Source organism: Toxorhynchites rutilus, chromosome 1 (genome assembly GCF_029784135.1).
Source record: "Toxorhynchites rutilus septentrionalis strain SRP chromosome 1, ASM2978413v1, whole genome shotgun sequence".
Classification (NCBI taxonomy): Eukaryota; Metazoa; Arthropoda; class Insecta; order Diptera; family Culicidae; genus Toxorhynchites; species Toxorhynchites rutilus.
The window spans coordinates 169,916,838-169,941,396 of NC_073744.1; the positions used below are offsets into that span (position 1 = coordinate 169,916,838).

A 24,559-nucleotide genomic window follows, 5' to 3' on the forward strand; every position below is an offset into this window, starting at 1 on the left:
AGCTGATCTAGACTGGCAACATTAACATAAAGGGCTTCTTTTGAAAAGAGCGCAAAACGGAGATAAGTGTGTGTATATTTAGTTGCTTCAAGCCATCGATATATGGATATTTGTATGTTTACGTGCGTGCTTCATAACCCATACGTAAAAATAGTGCATCTTCACTACGCTGAAACCCCATTTGTATCCGTGTGCATTGGCTCTGTAACGATGCAACAATCGCCTAATTTTTTTATGGTATGATTGACGACTGTTTGGTGTTGCAAATTATGCAGTCAAGGAATGGAGATAGCGGGAGGGTAAAATTTACGCTAGGGTATTGGTAACGAATCTCTCTGGGGCAAATATTCAGCCTTTTTTAACATCGTTTGTTCTCTGTTATCGATGCATTGAACTGACGCTATGGTGAAGCAGGTGTTAAGGTTGTGCACCAAAAAATATGTGGGGAATGCCAAGCTATTCAATAAGTTATATTAAGTTAAGTTTGGGCTCGCGTGCCAAAACTGCTTTCAACTAGGATTGCATTTGCGCTAATCTTGATCATAATGAACCAGTGCTACTCTTTTCGAGGTTGTTGAGATTAACAGATAAAGTTTATTTCGTTTATTTAGTCACCAAGAAAGTAAATGTCTAATGACTAAAATTTTGTATGTGATTTGGTTTCGCTAGTCAGTAGCAAAACTTTCTTCCACTAAGGATGACAGCTGCTCTTGTCTCGAGCATGTATTATTCTGCGAGCACAAGAATGAATCACCAAACAATTATAGTCAAATGATTCTACAATAAAAATCATTTCAGGACGACCAAACTGGTAGAATGGTCATTGCAAAATTTTCGAAGCATTATGAAATAATATTCGCAGTTATAAACAGTTATGAATTAAGCTACAGCGTAGTTCTACGTCAACTTTGCGGTCGTGTATTGAACATAACCTCCTATCATTTTTGTTTGTCTTCACAAACGACCAGAACGGCTTTGGATTGCGTCGTAGATTATCCTGTAGACGCCTAGTATACCTTTTGTAAAGGATATAAATTACAGGCTGTATTGATACCTGTAAATGATGTCAAAATGGAGCCCATACCTCAAAGAATTGTGAGGTGCGTGAAAGACACAACGTCCTATCCCTCGCAGTTGACAGTATAACAGTGATGTTGATATTATATACTGGCAACACTAGTTAGCCATACATTGGGCATCATTTCCTCTCACAACAGACAACTGTCGAGCCGGTAAGTCATACTCAATATTTATTCCCTGTGTCGGGTGATTTCACTGTAGGTTTATACCGACTACATTGAGGAACCTGTACAGTAAATATATGAATGCTTCACAAGAATGTATGTGTTTTCATTATTCGATCACTGTTTTGAATCATAATTTGGACGCTTAAGGCATATGATGCAGAAAAAAGATCTAAACTTTATGTATAGGTATTATTTGGTTGATATTTTTAATAAATTAGTTCAATGTGCTTTTAAGCTTTCTACTTTGGTACCTATTTGATTGAAAACATATAAAAATCATCGAATAAAAGGCTTTTCAAATGAAGCGAATAAGAATCAAAATTCAGACACTAAATCAAATTTCGGACCCTTTATTATGTAATTTTTTGTACGAAAATTACATTACACTTGATTATATTTTATAGTTAACTGCGAAACACTTACCAACCAATCACAGTAAACTGTTAACGATGATGAAAACTGATGAAACACGGGCGAAATTTAAATATTTATGAACGGGTAAATTCTACGTGCTCACGCTAAGCAAACGTCAAACACAAATGATAATGAGTAGTGCTGTTGGTTTTTTTTGCCTTCTATATAATAATTCAATTGTAATTCTCAAATAAGGTGATAGTGAAACCAAGGGATTTCTCTAAAGAAGCAATTGTGATATTAATTTTATAGTTATATCATCAGTGCATTAAGCATTTCAAGATATTAGAACAAAGTGTCCGAATTTTGATGTTGTCCGAAATATGATTCAGAACGGTATATTCATTACGAATAATTTATAGCCTGATAAAGTTAAAATTACAAAATTTGGAGAAAATCAGGATCGTCTGAAAAAAGACAAAACTGAGTGTTTGTCGGGATATCAGGAAACCTGTAGAAAGTCTGGAAAAGACTGACAAATCAGAAAGGATGGCATCTTTGCCTGATGGTTATACAATATTATGCGTGAAGCAAGCCGCCAAAAATATGCTAAAACGTAGCGAAACAACCAGCGGGAATTCTTGAAATGGCTCAAAGAGATTTTTTTCAACTACCGAAGCAAAAAAAAAAAGGATGAATTCGCTGAAGGACCTGAACGTTATTCCGAAAACCGAGCTCCTTGAGTACTTCGAAAATTAAAAGAGAAAACTGGGACAAGAATGTTGTTAGAGGGCTACGAAGAGCGCAAAATAATATTGACAAATAAATAAACATGTAACGATAATTTATCCTAATTTCCGCTGGTTCCGAAGATCTATTTTTGTCTTCGTGGAAAACTAAAATGCTTCTTGAAGAAAACTCTCACTTTCGCTCTCTTCGCAACTTCGTTAAAATGAAGCAATTCGTACAAAGTTAAGATAAAATAAACTGACATTCGGCAAGCCGGAAGCCTTACGGCATAACGTAAACAAACTTTCGAACAGTATTGCCAGCGTTGCTGGAACAATCGCCACACATTATACTTGGTAAACACCGTCCGGTAGATAACACCTTAATTGGTGTTTGTATTCCAAACGACGTTGGCCATTATGACTAGAATTTCCATAATTTGTTAGACTGGTTTTTTTACCTCGATGCTTTCTCTCGCCCAATTGATTGTCATTTGAACCATGAACGCCTTGAGGTTTGTGTGCGAGGGTAAAATTTACTGGTGAATGGAAAAATTGACCAGCGGTTTCAATTGTAATACGCTGGCATTTAACACAGAAAACGTCTTAATTAATGTAAATTGAATTAACGATCGAAACACTCTTGTGGGTCGTTGTTGCGTTCCTTACTCACAACGTGATTTCAGGGAAGCTTCAATTATTCAGCATAGACGAACATTATATTTTCAGGAAAAAAATGGGTAGATTATATCTATGATATAACGCAAGGTTGTCGTGGGACTTCCTTAGCCTAGCAATTATTTGTTTGTATTGATTAAAATTTTGATTGAATGAAACAATTTCAGAATTTAATCGAATTCAATATATTTGCTTTGTGAGTAAAAAGATTGTATAATGCCATGGAAGGTCAAATCATGCAATAGATTATATTCTCCGTTACAAGTAAATTTAATGACGGTCCTTTTACGTTTGGTGTGATGACATCTTGGTTTAGATGTCTGTGTTAGACAAACACATTTCAGTCAGAACAAAAATGACCCCGATTTGCATGTATTTGCGATGCCGATTTCCCCAGACACCTTGGTTTAGAAGTTTTTATTAGGTATACACATTTCAGTCGGAACGGAACAAAAATACCCCCGTCTTTCATTATTTGCCATGCCGATTTCTCTAACGCTGCTTGGTTTTGAAGTCTGTGTTAGGGAATACATTTCGGTGCGAACAAAAGTCCTCACACTTTCGTGTGTTTGCAATTCCGATTTCCCTAAGGCTGCTGGGTTTTGATGGCTGTGTTGGGGAAACCGTAAATCGGGCCAATCAAAACGAGGTAGTTAGGGCGTTTAGATAACGCTTAACATTTTACAGTTATTCAATTGTTTATCTAATGAAAAATAACATTTTATTAATTGCGATAGGAGCGTAGAAATATTCCGTGTCGATTGATTCAAACATCTTTCCGATCCAGTAAGAAATGTTCGAGTTATAAGCATTCGGAATCTTTCATTTTTTCCATGTTTAGGTTTTCATTTTACCCCCATATACTCTGGTTAGACGTAGTCCCACGTCAAAAACATTCAAAGTTTTCATTAATAACATTTCACTAGCTCTCGATCGTAGGTCGTTTCGAGGTGTCATGCTTCGAAGCCGGCTGAAGACGCATCTTGTGGGATAAACACCTGCACAAACACACATACACGGCTTTGCGGGCAATTTGTTTCGGCTGTTACCCCTTTTTGGCGGTTAGCGCTGATAATTCGACGGTATATTGGGTTTGCACACCGTTGGTATTTAGAGCGTATCAAATTGTGTTGTAGAGAAAAAAAAAATAGTTTGAAAGTTTTCTTCGATTATGGTCCCGAGGTTACGTTGTGAGCCTCGCTGAATGAGGTTTGAATTTTATTACGGGAGAATTCGGTAATACGGCTAAACTGTTTTGATCGATAAGCGCAGCTTAGCCGGATACCCCATGCTGAGATAATTTGAATTGGAAGGGACATAAACACAATTTCCTAGCCAGGAAGCATTGCGCGGTCGACAGCCGCCTGGCAATGCATAAACATGGTTCGGTTTTATTCAAAGCATTTTTCCGCGCATTGGAACTCTTGCTTCGGTTTGTTTTGTTTTTCTTATGCTTCTCGCCTTGGTTCGGAAATGCGCTCATGCACAGCTGGCATAGTTTTATGCGAGTGCGATTGTTATCAGTGGAATATGTAAACTGATGGAAATGTTCATTTCCATCATGAATAGTTTGAGAAAAACATGACAGAGCTGAACATGTTGAACTTAAACAAATGTGAGCAAATGAACACACCACTCGCGTTTTCAAGCTCACTTTTTTTTTCTTCAGCACGATTGACATGAATCGAAAATAGGATTAATGACAGCGTTTACTCAATGAAGAAACAATTTTCTCCTAACAACCATTGTTCGCACATTCATAACTATCACTTAAGATGCAATTGTGCAACGCGTTGCGTTGCGGCCTGCAGAATTGATCCATGTTATTGTCATCGCACTGCTTGAGGAAAGGTGAAAAAATGAAGAAACAAAACTAAAGGGGCGGAAAATTTATGCCTTGCCGCGCAAGTGATGAAGGATTGATCTGTTTTTTTTTATTCGTTCGTCGGCTTTCCCTGGTGTTGTTTGTTAGTTGCGTAACTTGCGAAATGAATTGGCAAGATCGCCAGAGGAAAGCTTACAACTAACAAACGTTATGCAATCACGAAAAATGCCTTGAATCGTTTTAAAAATGCAGCACTCTTTTCAGTGGCTCATCCACAGAATTAGCAAAGCGTTAACAAAGCGACAGAATGCGATATATTAATAATGTATCGATCCATCCACTAAAGCGTTCAACTGTCATCGTTAACAGAAAATTGTTCATTACAATTTGTACTCTCGAACTCGAACAAGGCTAGTATGTGTATGATCCTTGGGGGAATTCGTCTAAATTGTGTCTAAACTGTTTTTGATCCACATACCCACAAACGCATAACAACGTTGGGCATGAACCATTCATCCCACGAACATTCCGGAACCTAATTTATTCAAACTATGAATCTATCGTGAAAGAAAAGCTCTGTGACATTTTTTGACTGGAACGGAAACAAATGAAAGCTGAATCTTAGGTTTGTTCAATTCGTTATTGCTTTTGTTACAAACAATATTGATTTAACCCACAAAAATTAGAAGGGGATGTGCCTTGGCGTAGTACTTGACGTAGGATTGTGATTGCTGGAAACAATTGCTTTTGGATGGAACTCTTTTTTTAATGCTCCAAATGATTGCTTTGAAAAGTGCCGTCTGTTATATGAATTGAATAACCTTAAAGCGGGTTGTAGAAATTGAACTTATAGAAAAAATCCGGTTTCATTAATTATCAATGCTGTCACAGAAATATAGAAATATATTCAAAACTAGCTGACCCGACGAACTTCGTCCCGCCCAAAATAGATTTTTTTGATTTGAATACTTTCAAACGTTTTCTTACTAAGTGAACGTTAGTGAGTCCAATCACTAAACTCTTCATTGATTGATTACCGTTTGACCCTTTACAATTTCCTTTTACTATAAATTGTCTAGTACTTCTATAAAAATTCGTCCTTATCTATCTATCTATATATATAAAAATGGAGTGATGTCTGTCTGTCTGTCTGATTCTTATAGACTCGGAAACTACTGAACCGATCGACATGAAAATTGGCATGTAGGGGTTTTTGGGGCCGGGGAAGGTTTTCGTGATATTTTGAGACCCCTCCCCCTCTCTAAGGGGGGGGGGCTGCCATACAAATGAAACACAAATTTCTGCATTACTCGGAAATTAACCAAGCAAACGAAACCAAAGTTGGCATGTGAAAGTTTTAGGGTGCAATAAATGTTTCTATGATGGTTAGACAGTCCTTCCCCCACTCAAAGGGGGGGCTGCCATACAAATGAAACACAAATTTTTGCATTACCCGAGAATTAATCAAGCGAATTAAACCAAATTAGGCATATGGAAACTTTAGGGTGCAATGAATTTTTCTATGGTGGTTAGATACCCCTCCCCCCTCTCTTAGGGGTGGCTGCCATACAAATAAAACACAAATTTCTGCATTACTCGAGAATTAATCAAGTAAATGGGCGGGACGAAGTTTGCCGGGTTAGCTAGTAATATAAAATTATTTTCAAGATTCTTCAAGCATTTGGTAACAACATGTTTCTCTGTTGCATGGAATACATGTTTGATACAGAGAATATTACAGAATGAAGACAGCTCAAATCTTCCCGTTCCTTCCTCGGGTTTAGGGCACACCAACATATAGGAATGCGTTATTCCGTCTGAAAATCCTTTTCCACTTTCGAACAAAAATTAATTTCGTTAGCGCCAGCATCAAATGGACTAACAACGCTTAGCTAATTGTAGAACATATGGAAATTCAATTTTCCGAATTTTCCGATTTTTCTCTCCGCTATATCGATCTACGGGAAGAGACGAATACATCGAAATATAGATGACTCAAATTGAACCATTCCTTCCTCGGGTTTTGCGCTTACCAACACATTTGACTTTCCATTTTTATTTATAGATATAAGATATGGAAAAGCGTTATTTCGCCTGAAAATGCATTGCCACTTACGAACAAAGATCAATTTCGATAGCGCAAATATTGAAAGGAGTAACAACGCTTAATATGATGTAATTTTCGAACATGTGGGAATTCAATTTTCCGAATTTTCCGACCTTCCTTCAGGATTTTCCGAAAATTTTCCAGTTTTTCTCTCCACTTTATTGATCTACGGGAAGAGACGTTTACAATAAAATGAAGAAGGCTGAAATCGGACCATCCCTTCTTCGGGTTTTCCGCTTACCAACAGATTTTTCCTTACATTTTTATTTATATAGATTTACTAGATTTTACTCTTCGTTGTCTCGTTGACTACATCCTTCTCCGGAGCGTTATCGGTGGTTGACGTGATTACATATGCATTCACGGCACACTGTCACTACCACGAAAAATTGCATTTTCACATGAAAGCTTTAATGAAAGAAAGGTAACCACAATTGTCTACGTCACAAAGTCGAAAGCGAAAATTTTCTTTTCATAATCAAATACAGGGTCTTTCAGATTAAACGCTCACGCAAAAAAAAAATCGAATAGCTCCTCATAAAAAAAAATTTCGCTCCGTCGATGGTAACACTGCATTCCCCACTTTAGGACGATAATATTCGGCTACTCGTTCAGTCTGATCGAATGGTTTGTAGTGTCAAGATGTACAATTTACAAGAACGTGTATTTTCAGTGAAATCGTATTACTCGAGCAACCGAAGGCTTAATGAAACTTTGTCCTCTTATGGTAAGAATTTCAACATTTCTCGTCGTCGATTACTTCCTCTGGGGGTACGTGAAGGACCGTTCCTATGTTAATAAGCCACAAAATTTGGAGGAACTTGAAGAAGAAATAACTCGTAATTCCAACAGCATCGAAGTCGTAATGTTAGAGTTGTGCATGAAGAATTTTGTTCGCCGTTTAAAACCCGTTATCGAAATAAATTATGTAAAAAAATCTTTTCAAGTTAAACGGTTTCATTGTGATTAAACATAACAATATACTAAAAGCTAGAAAATAATTAGGCAAGTAGCAGTTTGTAAAAAGTGACGAACCAGCCAAATGAGTTGAAAATCACTAGAATACAGATATTATATATATATATATATATATATATAAATATATATATATATATATATATATATATATATATATATATATATATATATATATATATATATATATATATATATATATATATATATATATATATATATATATATATATATATATATATATATATATATATATATATATATATATATATATATATATATATATATATATATGGCCATTGGTGGGTTTCGGATAACTGTGTTCTACTAGTCAAACCCTTTCGTTTGATGCCCATATTGTTGGGGTTTTGAGAAAATATGTAGCCCGCCATTATGTAGTGGATTTGCATTTGTCATAAATAACTGTGTTCTACTAGTCAAGCCCTTTCATTTGATACCCATATTGAGAGAGTTCTGAGAAAATGTGTGATTCGCTATTTTATAGCGGTCGCCATCTTGGATTTTCAAGATCATGAAATACACAGTTTTATAGTGACTGCAGAGACTTGTTAATTCTTTTTTGATTTGTAGTTAATTGAGTGTACCTTTTATCAGATTTTCATCCCGGAAGTTCTTATTTAAACAAAAAATTAATACAAATAATTGGTTGATGTTCATTGCATATTGAAATTATGTGGCACAAAATCTGTCTGGAAAGCCATGATTATCTTAAAAGAAAGTCAATGAAGAGGATCTATCAAAGCAAAAGCAAAAATTAGGCGAAAATTGCCGAATAATGAATATTAAATAATGAGACTTGTACAGAATTTATTGGAAATTTCAAAACTGCCTTTTGGTTAGGGAATAATCGCATTATTGAAAAAGTATTCATTAAAAAAGGGATATTTTTCAATCTATCCAAACTTTTTCCTGTAGTAATTGGATTTACTATTGTCTTGGTTAATAAAATACTGTGTTAATCAACAAAATCTTTAAAAAACAGAAAAAAATCGTTTTTTTCTTTCCAGTATTGTTATCCACTAAACCTACATACAAAAAGATAGTATTTAAGTATTACATCTAAAACCTCGAAGCTTTATAATGATGTATATACCATCTTCATGCGTTGATTTTTCACAAAGTTACAGCGTTTCCAAAATCACTTTAAAACTTCGACTTCGCGCTCCGTTCCCAATATTTTGTGTCGAGTGTAGAATCAACGACAACGGCAACGGCATACTAGGGATTAAAGGCATAGTTTTATTTAAATATTATTATTTAAGTATTATTTGATTCCAATTAACACTTTTCCATGTGACACCGACTATTCCCATAATAGGTACACTTATTACGAAACTCCAGAAACACTATTACCATAATGGGTACATGGAAGTGGCAATTTCAAACATGTTTTTTTTATACAATTTAGTCAATTAATCATAGAAAAATCAGTGAGAATCTTGAAAAACAGAGTTCAAACTGCTAGAAAAAGAATAATTTTGTATATCTTTGAACTAAAATAGAGTATTTATTCGCCAATTTTTGCAAGTTGGTGACATATGTCCTCCGTAATTAGTACACTTACCCTATAAAATTTTGATTTTTTTTTAATTTTGAGACTGGTTTTATTTCTATTTAAATATGTGTGTATGTGTTTTTTTATATTTGTGATTTTTTTCCAGAAAATTTCGAGAACTGCGTGGAACGAAAATATCCAATAATTTTTTAAAAATATTTTTTGTTTCAGTTCAATCATTTGGTTCAGACAGGGTTGCGGTTGTTTTCAATCTCGTTGACTTTCGTAGGAAAAAGTGATAAAAATGAGTTTCCGACATTTTTAATCGCTAGTGATGTGCTATTTAGTGTCGAAAATTATTTTACATGTTCATACATGTCGCGCTGCTCCGTCCAGTTTATTGGTGTGCATGTGAGCAGTGTGTCTTGTCGTAGTGATACAATACGGTACCGCAACTTATGAAAAAGGCCTTCAGCCATCTTGGAATTTGTATGTAAACAATCTGCAATATTTTGCAATATGTTTTTTGCTTCTTGTGTGTGGAATTGTTTTGGTGGCAATAAGAGCATTGAAAAGTTGAAAGGTAAGTCTTTTACGGTTAAAGTTAGGTTTGCAATATACTCTATCATATTACATGTATTAGCTCAAGAGAATAAATCGACTCTCGGTGTCGGTCGGTGATGGAGATATTTTTCCCGCATCGGTTAATTGTTCGATTAATTCAAATAATCGAATATCTGAAATTTTAATCGAGTAATTTTGTATCAAATAATGAAAAATCTAAATATGAATACATCGAATAATAATTAAAGTAATCGCGATTAATAAAATAGGGAATATTTTTTCCAAAAAATACAGTGCAAAATTTGTTTAACCGTCGGTGTTTCGTCGAAATTCATCGAATATGCTAAACCATTCACGGTTGAAGCATAAAAATGATTCCCTGCTGGTGGGGGATACTGTGAAGAAGAATTCAGGGTCTGCAGGAGTAACATGCGGACCTGAAGAAGGTGGTCTCAACTCCCATTCTAAAATAGTAGTATTCATACTCCGGGTGCCAAGGAAAATATACCATACTAGTGGTCAATGATTGTATAAATATACTTCTTTTGAACTAGTAGTTATATGGAAAAAGCAGAAAAATACACACAAATAAGATATTTCAACAACATTCGAAGAATAGGTAATTTTGAACAGAAAACATTTTATGTTGGTACAATAGAAATATTGTGCATCATTTTCATGGTGTGCTCTTTTTTCAATCGTCCTCAACAAATTATGAAATAGCAAATTTATCAATATACTGAAATACCATTTCATCCAAGAACCATTATTCTGCAACATGTTTATTTCAAAATTATATTTAATGTAACTTTTAAAATGATGACATCATTTTTTTATTATAAATGACTGTTCGTTTTGATTACAAGAAATAAATATTCGCTCGATTAATCGAATACTGAAAGACAATTAAAAATTTAAATTTAAAAATGACCTCACGATTAATCGATTAAACGAAAAATGTAGACATCTCTATTTGCAGTCAAATCCCTTTCCACAGTCCTCTGTATATTTATACCGTTTCCTCTCGCGCACTTATTGACGACACGGTCACACCTATAGTTCACACATCTTGCGGCTAGCTAGCGAAACTTATGTCAGTACCCACCCAGTTTCCTATATTTTCGAGCGGTTATAGGTACAAAGTGGACCGAGCGACGGAAAGTGCTACAAAAGTGCTGGAACCATACCCCGCCTTGCCTCCCCACAGGCAGCACTATCTACACTTTCAATTATAATTGTATGCGAGTATTTATACTGAGCGGAAAGGCATCACTGCAGCGATAGCTTTTCTCCTTCTCGTTGAACTGTCAACACATGAAACATGAAAGTGTTAAAGAAACAGTCGCCAATATCAGCTGGTTTTAGGGATTCTATTCTCAATTGGAATTCTGCTCGGTAAAACAACACAGAGAAAACTTCCAATCGAAGTATGGACAGGTAACAGAAGTATTTTGTTTCATTGCTTTCGATCTACAGAACATTTTACCTCTATCTCATATTTTTCAGAAACCCTTAAACTCTCAATGGCGCAGCAATATTCCGTTGCAATCGATACGGACGATCGAAGGAAACTTTAAGTGCAGTTTTCATCAAATTCTGCAAACGGCAGACATCATCGGGTAGAAGTGATGTGAGGACGGAGAAGGTGGTTTCTAGAGATGGGCAAAACAGTTCACTTTGAAGAACGGTTCACTCACTAACCGTTCATCTAAGTGAATCAGTTTTTTTGAACCGTTCTTTCGCTCTTTCGTTCAGCGATTTTAAGAACAACATAGAATGTTGGCTGGAACCCAACATCAATAAACAGCTATTATTTGATATCGTTGGATTGGATAGTGTACGTATGGGATTTATATTTTTGAAATTTAGTGGGGAAAGATAACCTGCTTCATTAAAAGTCGCAAACTGTATGTGAAAATATGTTTATCGGCCGACAAAAATTGTGTAATAGTTTGATGCGCACAAAATATGTGCAATTTTTCATATTTCATACTTCATTTTTACACACAGGTTCCATGTAAAATCATATTTCATAATGTTCATTCAGGGAAAAAAATCAGCAGCGATTTTCACTAACAATCAATCAAATAAATAATCACGATAACATGTACACGCAATAGGTCAAACAACGAATTGAAAGCAACGAAAAAACTTTTTTCTCAACATGCCCTCACTATAAAATTTTATGTTTACCTAATCCATGAATCGCCCCAGCTTCCCCCAGATTTTTTCTGATAACCAGAAAGTATATGAAGTTTTGCTTTTAAAACTACAAAAATCTAATTTAATTTTTAACCCAAAATTGAGAATACATTAACAAAATAAACCCAGCGTTACATGCATTTTGCTCATAAATGACAAATCGTTTTATTTTCCTTACAAGCGTTCTCGTTATATTTATCCATTCCGCCCAGCGCAAATCAGTTCAGCTGCACTCGTTCGTTCGCAAACAATTTGCCCTCAAACACGTCGTACTCAAACAGTTCGTTCCCAAACAGTTCACTCTCAATCAGTTCTTTCCCATACAGTTCACTCGCAAACAGTTCGTTCACAAACAGTTCACTCTCCAACAGTTCACTCTTAAACAGTTCACTCTCAAACAGTTCACTCGCAAACCGTTCTTACGGAATCAGTTCGTTCACAAAACGGTCGCTCGCAATCAGTTCGTGGGGAGAACTATCGTTCTTTGAAAAAGAACGACCGCTCGTTCACTCTTTTCGGCGAACTAGTTCGTTCGTACCGTTCGTGAACGGTTTGCCCATCTCTAGTGGTTTCGAAGAAGACAAAAACTCGATCTGTGTCAATAAGGAAACATTATGCAGTAGCTGCAACCAGCCATCCACTGAAATCCCAATAGTCGATGATGAATTCTCCTGCTGTCGCTGTAGAGCACAAGATGCGACGAAAACAATTGAGCTGAGAGTGGATAAAGTTCCGAAGAAAATTTGCACCTGTCAGGGATTTGCTGCTGACAACATGAACACTGCAAATGTTTGCTTTCAATTTTAGTGGCATTGTATTAAGTTTGAAAGCATTGTATGAAAAATAAATGTTTGTAAACAACGTAATTTTATTTTTTTTTGTTCCTTGGAAACTTTAAACTTTCTTCAAAACAAATACCGCCATAATAAGGTTCGAGCAGTTTTTCAATCGGTCGACGCGGTGCCAGATTGGCACAGGTTTGGCTCGTAATTGGTTGTCGAATACGAAGGGTAGGTCGACAAAATCATTGCAAAATGGCACGATATCGGCATCGTTGTCGACACCATTTGTTGGGACCGATTCGACACAACAATGTAGAGTGGGTAGTAGTGATTTAATATGCCTCAGTTGCATCCAAGCTTGTATCAAAGCAATCTTCCTGCACGGTGATGTGCATTTTCTGTGTAAAAGATTGCACTCCGGAGCAGAAAATTTGCACTCGGGAAATAATTTGGTGAGATCGTTCTGTATTATCAAGCAGAATAATATTATAACATTGTGCCCAGAGCGTATATCTGTATGTATATTATGTGTACTTTATTTTTATTGTATTTTGTTTACTTTCTAGTGGAACTAGAAATAATAATAGGAAGGTTTCATTGGTTGTTTTTCTATACTATTAAATTATTTTGATTTGGTAATGGAGAACTTTCTATATGTTTAGTCCTGACTATTTTTCACGATCTATTATCATTATTTGCTCATTTTTTCCATAATTCATCAACTCTCGTTCCATTGATTCTTTACTTAAGTCTTAGTTTGCTTCCGTTATTCTGTCGTGTTGGAATATAGCGATTGAATTTCGATAAAAAGCGCGTCCGATTAACACTAGAATATATGGTTGGTCCAAATAATAAAACAGGTTTTCCTTTTTAAGATTACCTGAAGATTATCTCTGCCGCGTGTTGTGACAATTGAGATTTTTAGATTTTCGTTTCGACGATCATCGATAACCTCCGACATCGCGATTTGAGAATAAAATAGAGTACTTGGCGTGAAAAGCCATAGAATATATCGCCGATTTGATCCATTGTAGTGGAGTTCTTTCGGTTACCTTCTAAGGTAGCTTAATAAAAATCCAACAATTTCAGAATACAAGAGAGTATTTTCGGTTACCTTCTCAGGTAGCCCATTCAGAACCTTCAGGGATTACAATAGAGCACTAGGCGCGAACGATCTCATAATATATCGTCGATTCGAGCCGTTATAGAGGAATTCTTTCGATAACATTTTTAGGTAACCTAATATTAATAATCTCCGGCGGCAGGGTCCGTGTTAACATAATCACATCACTTACCGCAGTGAATCCTGATTTTAGAGGCGACCCTTCTGGCCTTCGGGCGGCGAATATCATACTAACATTCCTTCCCTTCCCCTGGTGACTGTAAGGACGTGGCCGGCGTCGTTATTGACCATTTGAAGCTCGAATCACCGAAAATTGCACAACGAGAATGATTTGCTAGTCGCAAGCGTCATTCTGTGTGTTCTTTGTGCAATTTGGTTGGTTCAGGTCAATCACGGAGAGCAACTACGAATTGTACAGTCTACCCAAGCTCAAGCTCAAGCAGGTTTCACGCGGAAGTTGAGCCTTGGTGAGCTTTCACAAGAGCCAACCCTGAGCGTGATTGACCTCAAAATTGAGTGTGCCATAAAATTACCTTGAAAGCCTAACTACAAAATCTACCGAAGGTCAGAGCAGAGACCGAAATATTACCCGTTTGTCTTCTGGAAGTAACAATGAATGTAGCTGTGATGATCACCACTTCTTCAGGTGGGATCCTTTGTCTTGAAAATTTCTGGCGTCTATTCACCATTTTCAACAAATGCAATGCAGAGAAACCAAATAAGTACCAGAAGAATAAGAGCGAGAAGCAGATCATTCGCGGTATAGAAACCGACACTGTGCATGACCATGTATTAATCAAAATTTACAACGATTTTTGCCGATAAGATATCGCCGCCACATGCAACGGATCGGTTTTTCTTATCTTGCCTTCTCTCTGGTCGATTCGTTCGCGCACGGAGTAATATTAATTTAAAACCAAATTAATCACCCTCCAGCACACACCCCGACACACATCACCCAACCAACCCAAATTATGGCGGCTTTCTTCGCATTTCACTTGCCGCAAGAAGCAACACCCAATTTTGTTTCCACTCCACTTCCTCCGAGGTGTGTATATATGCCGTTGCAGATAATGCCACTCAGCCGAGCATCATTGGGCGCTGTGATTAAGTTTAGCGGGCGAGAGAGAACCATCATCTTTCAACCAGCTATATGTTCCACACCACGAGGCCACTCCACAAGCTTCGACTGATGTTCCACATAATAAGACGTTGCGGTGGAGTTTCTTCCCATCGTTTCTGGGCAGAATGTGTTGTGCCAAATATTGGTCATAAAAAGTAATAATTCGGAAAACATGTTCCAACCGACGACTGAACACTGACCCACATTTTTCTTTCTTTCCATTTTTCTCTGTGGTTTTGAAGATTTACAACGGCCAGGTTCATAAACGCGTCTCGATGGGATAATCACAGTAAATACACTTACGATTCATCAGTCGTTCCTACATGATCGCGTGAACTTACCTGGAAAGAAAAGATAAAATTATATCTATATAAGTTTTTCTGTTGTAATAATTTGATGTCGTTTAATTAATATCATAATTCATAAAAGTCATACAGTATTGAGGTGTTTTGATCATACAGAAAATATAAGAAGCAGAAGAAAAGAATATTGCTGGTAAAAACCAGCATCGCGTCGGATCCTCTTCGTGGGACTTCAAGGGGAACGCAACCATTAACTATTAACACACGAGCCGACAGGAAGACCTACAAACGATACCGGTGCTGATTTTCTACAATAATCGCTTCGCGCTTCGTTTGCACTCCCCTGGAGAACACAACAGTGTTGACAGATTTACACCGCAGACTGACCAGAATAATTCAGCAACAAACGAGAAGCAAAAAGTTATTGCGTGTTAATTCACTAGATTGTATTATAGCGCTTTTAGTATGGGAGCGTGTTTTGGTCAGATTTGGCAAAATAAATTTACCGAATCAATTTCCGATTGAGTGACCGAGAATTGCCTTTTACGAAATTATTCTGAACTAACATCATTGATATTGTTCTTTATTTGAAACTAGCTGACCCGGCAAACTTCATTCCGCACAACATTTGTTTTTTGTTATCAATACCTTCAAACGTTCACGTTTTCTTACTATGAGCAAGTTCATGGGTCCAATCGCAGAACTGTTCATTGATTGATCTTCTAATCGACACCGTTGAATTTACCTTTTACTATAAAATTCCTAGTATTTCTAACAAAACTCATCATTATAATATTAGATTATTTTCAGACACAATTCTCGTTCAAGATTTTTCAACCACTTGCAAATAACATGTTTCTTCGTTACATAGAATAAATGGTTTATACAAAAAATATAATAGAATAAAGACAGCCATAAATGCGTGCGTGCGTTTCATCACATTAAAATCCATTTCCAGTTCGAACAAAGATCAATTTCGCTAGCGCAAACATCAAATGGACTAACAGCACTTGTCACTATGTAACTGTAAAAACATGGGAATTTAATTTTCCGAATTTTCCCTTTTTCCTTCAGAGTTTTCCGAAAATTTTCAATTGTCATGTTTGGTTGAAATATGTGTAATATTTTTATGGGACCCTCTCTCCATTCCAGTAGAGGGAGGGGTGTCATACCATCATAGAAACATTCCCCCTCCCCTCTCAGAAAGATGGGAGGAGTGTTGAACCACTTTAGAAATGTTTCTCGCCCCCTAAAACCTCCACATGCCAAATTTGGTTCAGTTTGCTTTATTAGTTCTTGAATTACGGAGAAATGTATGTTTCATTTGTACGGTAGACCCCCCCCCCCTCAGAGAGAGGGGAGGAGTGGCTATTCACCATGGAAACGATTCGTGTCCCCTAAAACATTCTCATGACAAATTTGGCTCCATTTTGGCGGTTTATTTGAACCCCTATGTGGTTTGACGTAGTATCTATAGTGAAAAACGTACTTTTTCGTTTATTTCACGCCATCCTCAAAAGATCCGAGATAAAAATTTAAAAAAAATACTGAATGTGCATCTTACTACGGTGTATCAAGAAAAATTATCTAAAAAAAATTTCATCAAAATTTTTAGTACTAAAAAAAATATTTAAATTCTGAAAAACATTTTTTTTGGGATTTAGAGATTCAGTACTACTCTAATTCATATTTAAATGTGCTCTTACGGCTTTTCTAGATTGATAAATAAAAAAAAATACACAGTACAAAAAATTTTATAGATTTTCTGGCATTTCGAAATTTTGAAAAAAAATATAACTTTGAGACCCACTCCTGCTCAAATTTTTATTTAAATGCGTTCGTATGTGTCTTTTTTCTACATGTGGCGTAATTTTTCCTGCACTTGTGTGACACAAAAATAATTTTCTTCATCGTCTGCATTATTATTTTTATTTTTTTGAAATCGATTATTTTATTGTATTCGTGGTTTTCAATTGAAAGATTAAAATTTAAAAAAACAAATCGGATTTGTGATCTCAAAGTTATATTTTTTTTTCAAAATTTCGAAATGCCAGAAAATCTATAACATGTTTTTGTACTGTGTATTATTTTTTTTATTATTTTATTTTTATTATAAGATATTTGAAAAAAAAACAGCTTGAAGATATTTATCAATCTAGAAAAGCCATAAGAGCACATTTAAATGTGAATTAGAGTAGTACTGAATCTCTAAATCCCAAAAACGAATTTTTGATGAAATATTTTTTTGATAATTTTTCTTGATACACCGTGGTAAGATGCACATTCAGTATTTTTTTCAAATTTTTGACGTAGGACTACGTCTAACCGGAAGATATAGGGGGTGAAATGGAAATCTAGGCACTGAACAAGTAGGAAAAAATGCAAGATTTGGAACGCTTATAACTCGAGCATTTCTCAATAGATCGCAAAGGTTTTTGCATCAATTGATAGGAAATATATCTACGCATCTATCATAACGAATAACATTTCATTTTTCTTGAGATAAATAATTGAATAATTGTGAAATATCAAGCATTGTCAAAATGCACTATGTGCCCATTTTTGATTGGTCCATTTTGTGCTCATCAAATCGTACCGACCAAAACGGGCAACCAGAGCAGCAGCGAAATAGAATGAAGCACGATTGGAAAGGAAAAAGAAAAAAAATGAACGAAACATTGGTCGCAGTCTCACACATGCGTAATTCTCGAGCCAGCCAGTCAGCTTAAAAATCTCCGCTCCGCTGCCGTAACGATCATTCTTTGTGTGGACACCGACTGGACAACATCGTTGCTGGACGAGCTGGATGGCGAGGGATCGAGTACCTTTCTCAAGGCAAGAGGGCGGAGGTGGTAGCGCTGGAGTAGAGTAGAGTAGAGTTTTTAAAGGGCCTTTCTCAAGGCTAGAGACGAATGAACTGCAAAAGTTTAAAGTCTCTATAATTCAAGACCTTCTTTCCTTCCGTAACGATCATTCTCATCCAAACCGTACACCACATCGGTTCGCATCACAACAAATCAACAAACCAACCCAAGCAGCCATGTCTGGACATGGTAAAGGAGGAAAAGTGAAGGGAAAGGCAAAATACCGCTCGAACCGTGTTGATCTGGAGTTCCCCGCAAGGGTAGCTAGGCCGAGCGCGTTAGTACCAGTGCACCAGTCCACCTATCAGGCGACATATAGTTTCGGCCGCCGAAGTGATCGAGTTAGCTGGCAAAGCTGCTCGCGACGATAAGAAAACCCGCATTCGGAACAGAACACATTCGGTTCGGTGGACATCAAGACAACAACAGGCAGTTGCGGCGAGTGGCGAGTGCAATCGCAATCGCAAAACGGCAGCAGGTAGCAGAAGAAAAAAGTTTGTTCTTTATACAAACTGCTTTGGTGGCAAATCCAGAACAAGGCGGCATCGAGGGCGTTCGAAATGGTTTTTTTCAAAACCACGAGTACTAAGTTTTCTAAATTGGAACCATTCCATAAAACAAGGCGCTTTTCAAGGCCATTAAACCTTCCTAAAAAGAGTTTAGGAAATACAGTTCAATGCTTTCTAAAACATTATCCAAAATAATAATAAAACACAAATTGATTTTTTCATAATTTGTTTGCCAGGATCTGATGAGTATGTGAATTTGGCAGTTGTTCTGAGCTTATTGATAGTTGGGGACTTTCCTGATTATTCAATTTTCACCAATTCTTAAATTGTTTCCAAATTGAAAGTACAGTAATTTACAATTAGTTCGACATTTAGCTAATTGGACGGACATGTAATTCGACTTATTTAGTTGAACATTTTTGTAAACATAGAGATCCAAATTATGACCCCACATTGAAAGTCGACACTGTACCACTGTCATCGCAAATGTTCAATTCCAGGTTAAAATCGCCTCCAATGTGACACTGAGTGGCGCTTCGGCACGTCGCATTGAATGTAATTTACTGTACAACATGTCACAAAGCTGGATGGGAAGAAATTTTCCAACTGTGAAAGCTGTGGCGAGTGGCAAACGCAATCGCTAAACAGAAAGGTTTAGCCGAACAAGATGGGGATATCGAGTGATAACAAAACAATAAACTCTTTAGATTGAAGATAATTTTGTGATCCTGAAAAGGACCCTTTTTAGCCTGCATGTGAATCCAACGAGCGAACAAATCGTAATGAATGAATTTTTTTGCCATCGCTCCCTTTTAACGCTCATTCGTTCGTCTCGTTGGACTCGCCCCTTTGGCTGAGTCTGCCGATTTGTCTCTATCCTGTGAGTGTGTACCGCTAGAGTGCAAAAAGCGCGCTGATGACCACCTATGTATTCCCTATCACAGCCATCATTTTGATTGTACGATATGTGCATACGCCAAAAGTTGCCCGGCGTTGATAAGTACAAAGGTTTCAGAAAAAAACGCAAAAACACAACGCCAAAGGTTCTTTTCAGAACCACCAACATGTTCATAAAGAGTAAACAGTAAACTAATCCATTTTTCAGGTAGATAGGTAGGTATTCACGTAGGAGAAGAAAATAAAACAATATATTTGAAATATATATTTAACAAAAGCTGTCCCCTTTGTATAGTCCTACGTCACTCCGGTTATGTCCCCGACATTACCCACCCGTCTTTTTTTTCGATAGGTTTGATTTTCAAAATAATTAGTTTCAATCAAATTTGGTTTTTTTGACGTGGGACTACGTCTAACCGGCATATACGGGGGGTAAAATGAAAACCTAAACACAGAACATGCAGGAAAAAATGCAAGATTTCGAATGCTTATAACTCGAACATTTCATACTGGATCGGAGAGATGTTTGCATCAATTGATAGGGAATATTTCTACGCATCTATCGCAATTAATGGAATGTTATGTTTCATTAGATAAACAATTGAATAACTGTGAAATGTTGAGCGTTATCTAAACGCCCTAACTAACGATTTACGGTTTCCCCAACACGACCATCAAAACCAAGCAGACTTGTGGAAATCGGCATTGAAAATACATGATAGTAGGGCGAGCTTTTGTTCCCACCGAAATGTGTTCCCTAACAGAGATTTCAAAACTAATGTGCCTGCTGAAATCGGCATTGCAAATTCATGCAGGTCGGAGGTATTTTTGTTCTATAGAAGTTGAAGTTGTTGATTCATGCAAGCCGGGGGTATTTCTGTACCCGCATTTTTGTTTTGCATAGCGGGTACGGGTACGCGTACAACGTTTTTGCTCGATTATTCAAGATTGCATTGAAGGATATGCCTTTATATGTTCAGCTCACATAATTTCTAAGCACACCATTTGATGATTAGGCAAAATGTTGATAACCATTTGCTGCGATAACGCCTATTGATTAAACAATATGCGTTTAAGGTACATGTCCGAAACTGAGTGCCTAAAGTTCATCAATTCAAGCAAATTCGCAGTTCGAGAAGTACATACACTTGAGAGATGCAAACTTTAGGGGTAAAAGTAAAATAAATAATCGTTTGATAATCCTTCCGTTCACATATTTTGTCCTAGGCATCATACCAAATGTAAAAGGACTGTCATTAAATTTACTTGAAACGAAGAACTTAATCTATCACAATGCATGAATCGACCTTACATAGCCTTTGTACAATCGTTTTACTCATATTTAATTGAATTGGGAAATTGTTTCATTCAATCAAGAATTCAATCAATACAAACAAATGATTGCTAAGCTAAGATAGTCATACGTCAACCTTGCGGTTATATCATAGATATAACCTACCCATTTTTTTTTCTAAATCTTTGATATTTTTGATTGAACACTGCAATAATTTCCTACATTTCATTCTTTAAGTAACATTTTGTAGGTCCTATAGATTTTTAGGTAAGATTTTTCGAAAAAAAGTAGAAAAAAAACTCAAAATTCCAAAAAAAATCCCACTTAAGAGCAACAACAAAAAAATGTTGATTGAAGAATGAAGTGTAGGAATTATTCATGTTTTTATTAAGACGTATCAAACAATTTTGAAAATGAAATTTTATTTGGAAAAAAAATTAAAAATTAAAATCCATTCTTCTCAAAAATGTTTTTGAATAAAATAAACATGAATAGACCATACAATTACCAACAAGTCGCTGCTACAAGAAAAAAGTTTTCCCAGCAACAACTTTTTTATGTTTTCTTTGAAAAATTAATTCTGAATTTGAACTCGTAACATTTTTATGTGTAAAAATTTATTTTTTGTTATCAATATATCGCAATATATCAATATATGTTTTTTTGTTATCAATACCTTCAAACATTCACGATTTCTTAGTATCAGCAAGTTCATTTTTATATATATAGATACCTTATTTTCCATACAGCTGGCGATTTGTTTTTGGGGCACTTTTTACTCCCTTACCCGGCCAGACCCTTTGTGTCTGTACACTAGAATGCCCTCTCAAAAGAAACCAGAAGGTGTTTCGGAGAAAACTCCTCAAACTTCCGCAAAAACAATTCTTTCTGCCATTATTCAACATCCGTTGCATTACTCGTCCGTAACCGGGCTCGGTAGCCCTTCTGGCGACGGAGTTTTCTCTTCCTGGAAGAGAGCCGCACGCGGCCGGCAGGGTTCGATCTCTTGTGGGCAACGCGCTAAAAAGTATGTTGGTGGTATCATATCTAATTAAAGTGCCGCAGCGGTGGCGCGAAAATTTCCTCACCGACACGAACCGTACTTATTCGAACCAGAAGCGTGTGAGATTCGAGCAGATGCAAACACTGTTCCACGGTCCGGCGTGATAGCCAGGGTGGAAACAATAATGATGGTTATTTTTCTGCAGAAAAGTGCTGGCGATGGCGATCAGCTTGCGATGCTGCCTGTCTTCGGTATCGACTGGGGAATGCGGGGAAATGAATCACACCAATCGATGCGATCACACACCCGCACGCACGCACTCACGAATACGTTCCACATGCTGAACCAGAACTAATCGTATGTTTTTGCGTGAAATTATCGGTCGGAAATAAATTCCATTCACGGAATGTAGGACAATTCTTGAGGTTAGCCTTATGATATGCAAAATGTGTACCGTCGTTATGTTATAAATATTAATAAACACTTACTTTATTACCTCACTTAAAAGCTTGGCGTCACCGTTACAGGATGTGCTGTTGCATTACAGTTTAGATAATATCGAATCAGCACAAATAGTTAATTATTTTCCATTCAGTCGCAAAACCCCAATCTCAAAAAAAAAAAAAGAAATCATGTTTGCGGTAAATTGCAGTCAACAAAAGTCAATAAGAAAAAAACAACACAAATCCTGTCGTAATCATCATTCCATTCACACCACGGTCGCAATCGTTCATGCTAATACGACAGGCACCCATCTCGGATTGGTACCACAACCAAGTACGAAACATGGTCTGCGCGTATGACCGTGTTCGTACAAAATTACGCTGATTACAAGCCGCCTCTCAGCAGCCGTATCCCAACGGCAAGAGGCGAAAAAGGAAGCAGTAACATGATCCATACTCAAATTACCATATTTATTGAAAAGGAGAAGAAAATCAGACACACCATCGTTTCGATTTTCTCTCGGGCGCAGAAAGTGAAAACACGGCGCGCACCCAGCCCGGAGGAGCCCCCGTAGTAGGTAACGACGGAGGGGCCGACGAACTCACTAACTGCTGCATCTGTGACATCACACGTCGCGGGGGTATGGACAGCTTTTTGCGCCTCCGTTTCGATTTGCTAACGTTCAAAACGATTTGCTAAGATTCAAATCTTGATCGTAAATCAAACGCCCAATGCGAACTGCTCCGCCGCTCGTATATCTTAATCAAACGGTAGGATCATTTGCGAGGATGAACGCTGCAGACCCTGGGAGTCGGGGAAATCGAGACGACTCGCAACGCAAGTCGCAACGGCATTCCCGTTGGGCAGTAAAACTGTTCGCTTCCAGTTTGGCAGATTTCTCTTTCGAGTGGAGTGCGCTCATTGGCAGTTCGCTTCACTTTGTGCTAATGCCACCAAGCCATCGGGAGTACGAATGTGCGCCAGGTAACTTGTCTCCGAAGATTAGACTCAACACTGACAACATTCTTAACGAAATCGAAAGCAGAACACGTTTTGACGTAGGATTACGTCTTTCGGGAACATTTTGGGGTACAAATTGAAAATCGAAAATCGAGCACATCGTGAAAATTGTCCAATTTCAAACGCTTATTGCTCAGTCAGTTCATGATGGATTGATGACATTTTTGCTTCAATCGTTTTCAGTGCTTCATAACAATTTTTTATATTGGAAAAAATAATATATGTCATGAAACTAACTATCGAACAATTGAAAAATCTCAACCCCTACCCTAACGGAAATACCCACTTCTGATTGGTCGAAATTGACGACACATGCGGCGATTCCCTAACAGAGACATCTAAACCAAGCTGCCTGGGGGAAATCAGCATTGCAAATACATGAAAGTAGGGGGAACTTTTGTTCCTACCGAAATGTATTCCCTAACACAGATATCAAAACCAAGGTGCCCGGGGGAAAACGGTATTGCAAATAACGGGTGTTAAACATAAAATGAGATTTTTTTCAATACCTTTCAGTAACTCAAATAAAGAGCGTAAAATTTTCTTTCTCCAAGAAAATTGCTCTTTGGGCTCCCTAGAAACAGTAGGCGTGTTTGGTTTTGCTAGTTTGAATTTAGTCAAAGCAAAGATGGCGTCGAAACAGCACGTGCTCCGCGAAGGCATTGTACGGTTCTACGAAACGCATTTCCAGCAAGGAAAAAAGTTCACGGTGGCACATTTTAAGGAGGAAAATGTACCTGTCAGTACGGTATATCGTATCCTGGGCAGAGCTGCTATTTGTCGTGAGAATCAAGTGATGGTACTCACACAAAGATAATCAACAAATTTTGTACTACTATTATCTTTGGTGACCATCCCATAGTCAGTCCAATAGTGTGAGAAGAGTATTATCACAACACTAACGCATGGTGAACTTCTACTTGACAGTATAAATCCGAGCTCCTTGGTGAGTGTCCTGTCGCTGAAATGTCAGAATAGTGCGACACTCAAAAGTCTAGCTGA

At 37.1% G+C, this 24,559-nt stretch overlaps 1 protein-coding gene across 4 annotated transcripts in view; it reads right to left on the bottom strand.

The window, feature by feature from the left end:
- The window catches only part of LOC129765747 (putative uncharacterized protein DDB_G0282129), a 271,283-nt gene that overhangs the window by 208,654 nt on the left and 38,070 nt on the right, over positions 1 to 24,559 (bottom strand). Inside the window, exon 2 of one of the 4 annotated variants that reach the window (XM_055766212.1) lies at positions 15,528 to 15,565. The exons of the other annotated variants lie outside the window; for them this stretch is intronic. The gene's annotated coding sequence lies outside the window, so the exon portion shown is untranslated. The remainder of the gene's footprint in view (positions 1 to 15,527; positions 15,566 to 24,559) is intronic. 4 annotated transcript variants of the gene reach the window in all.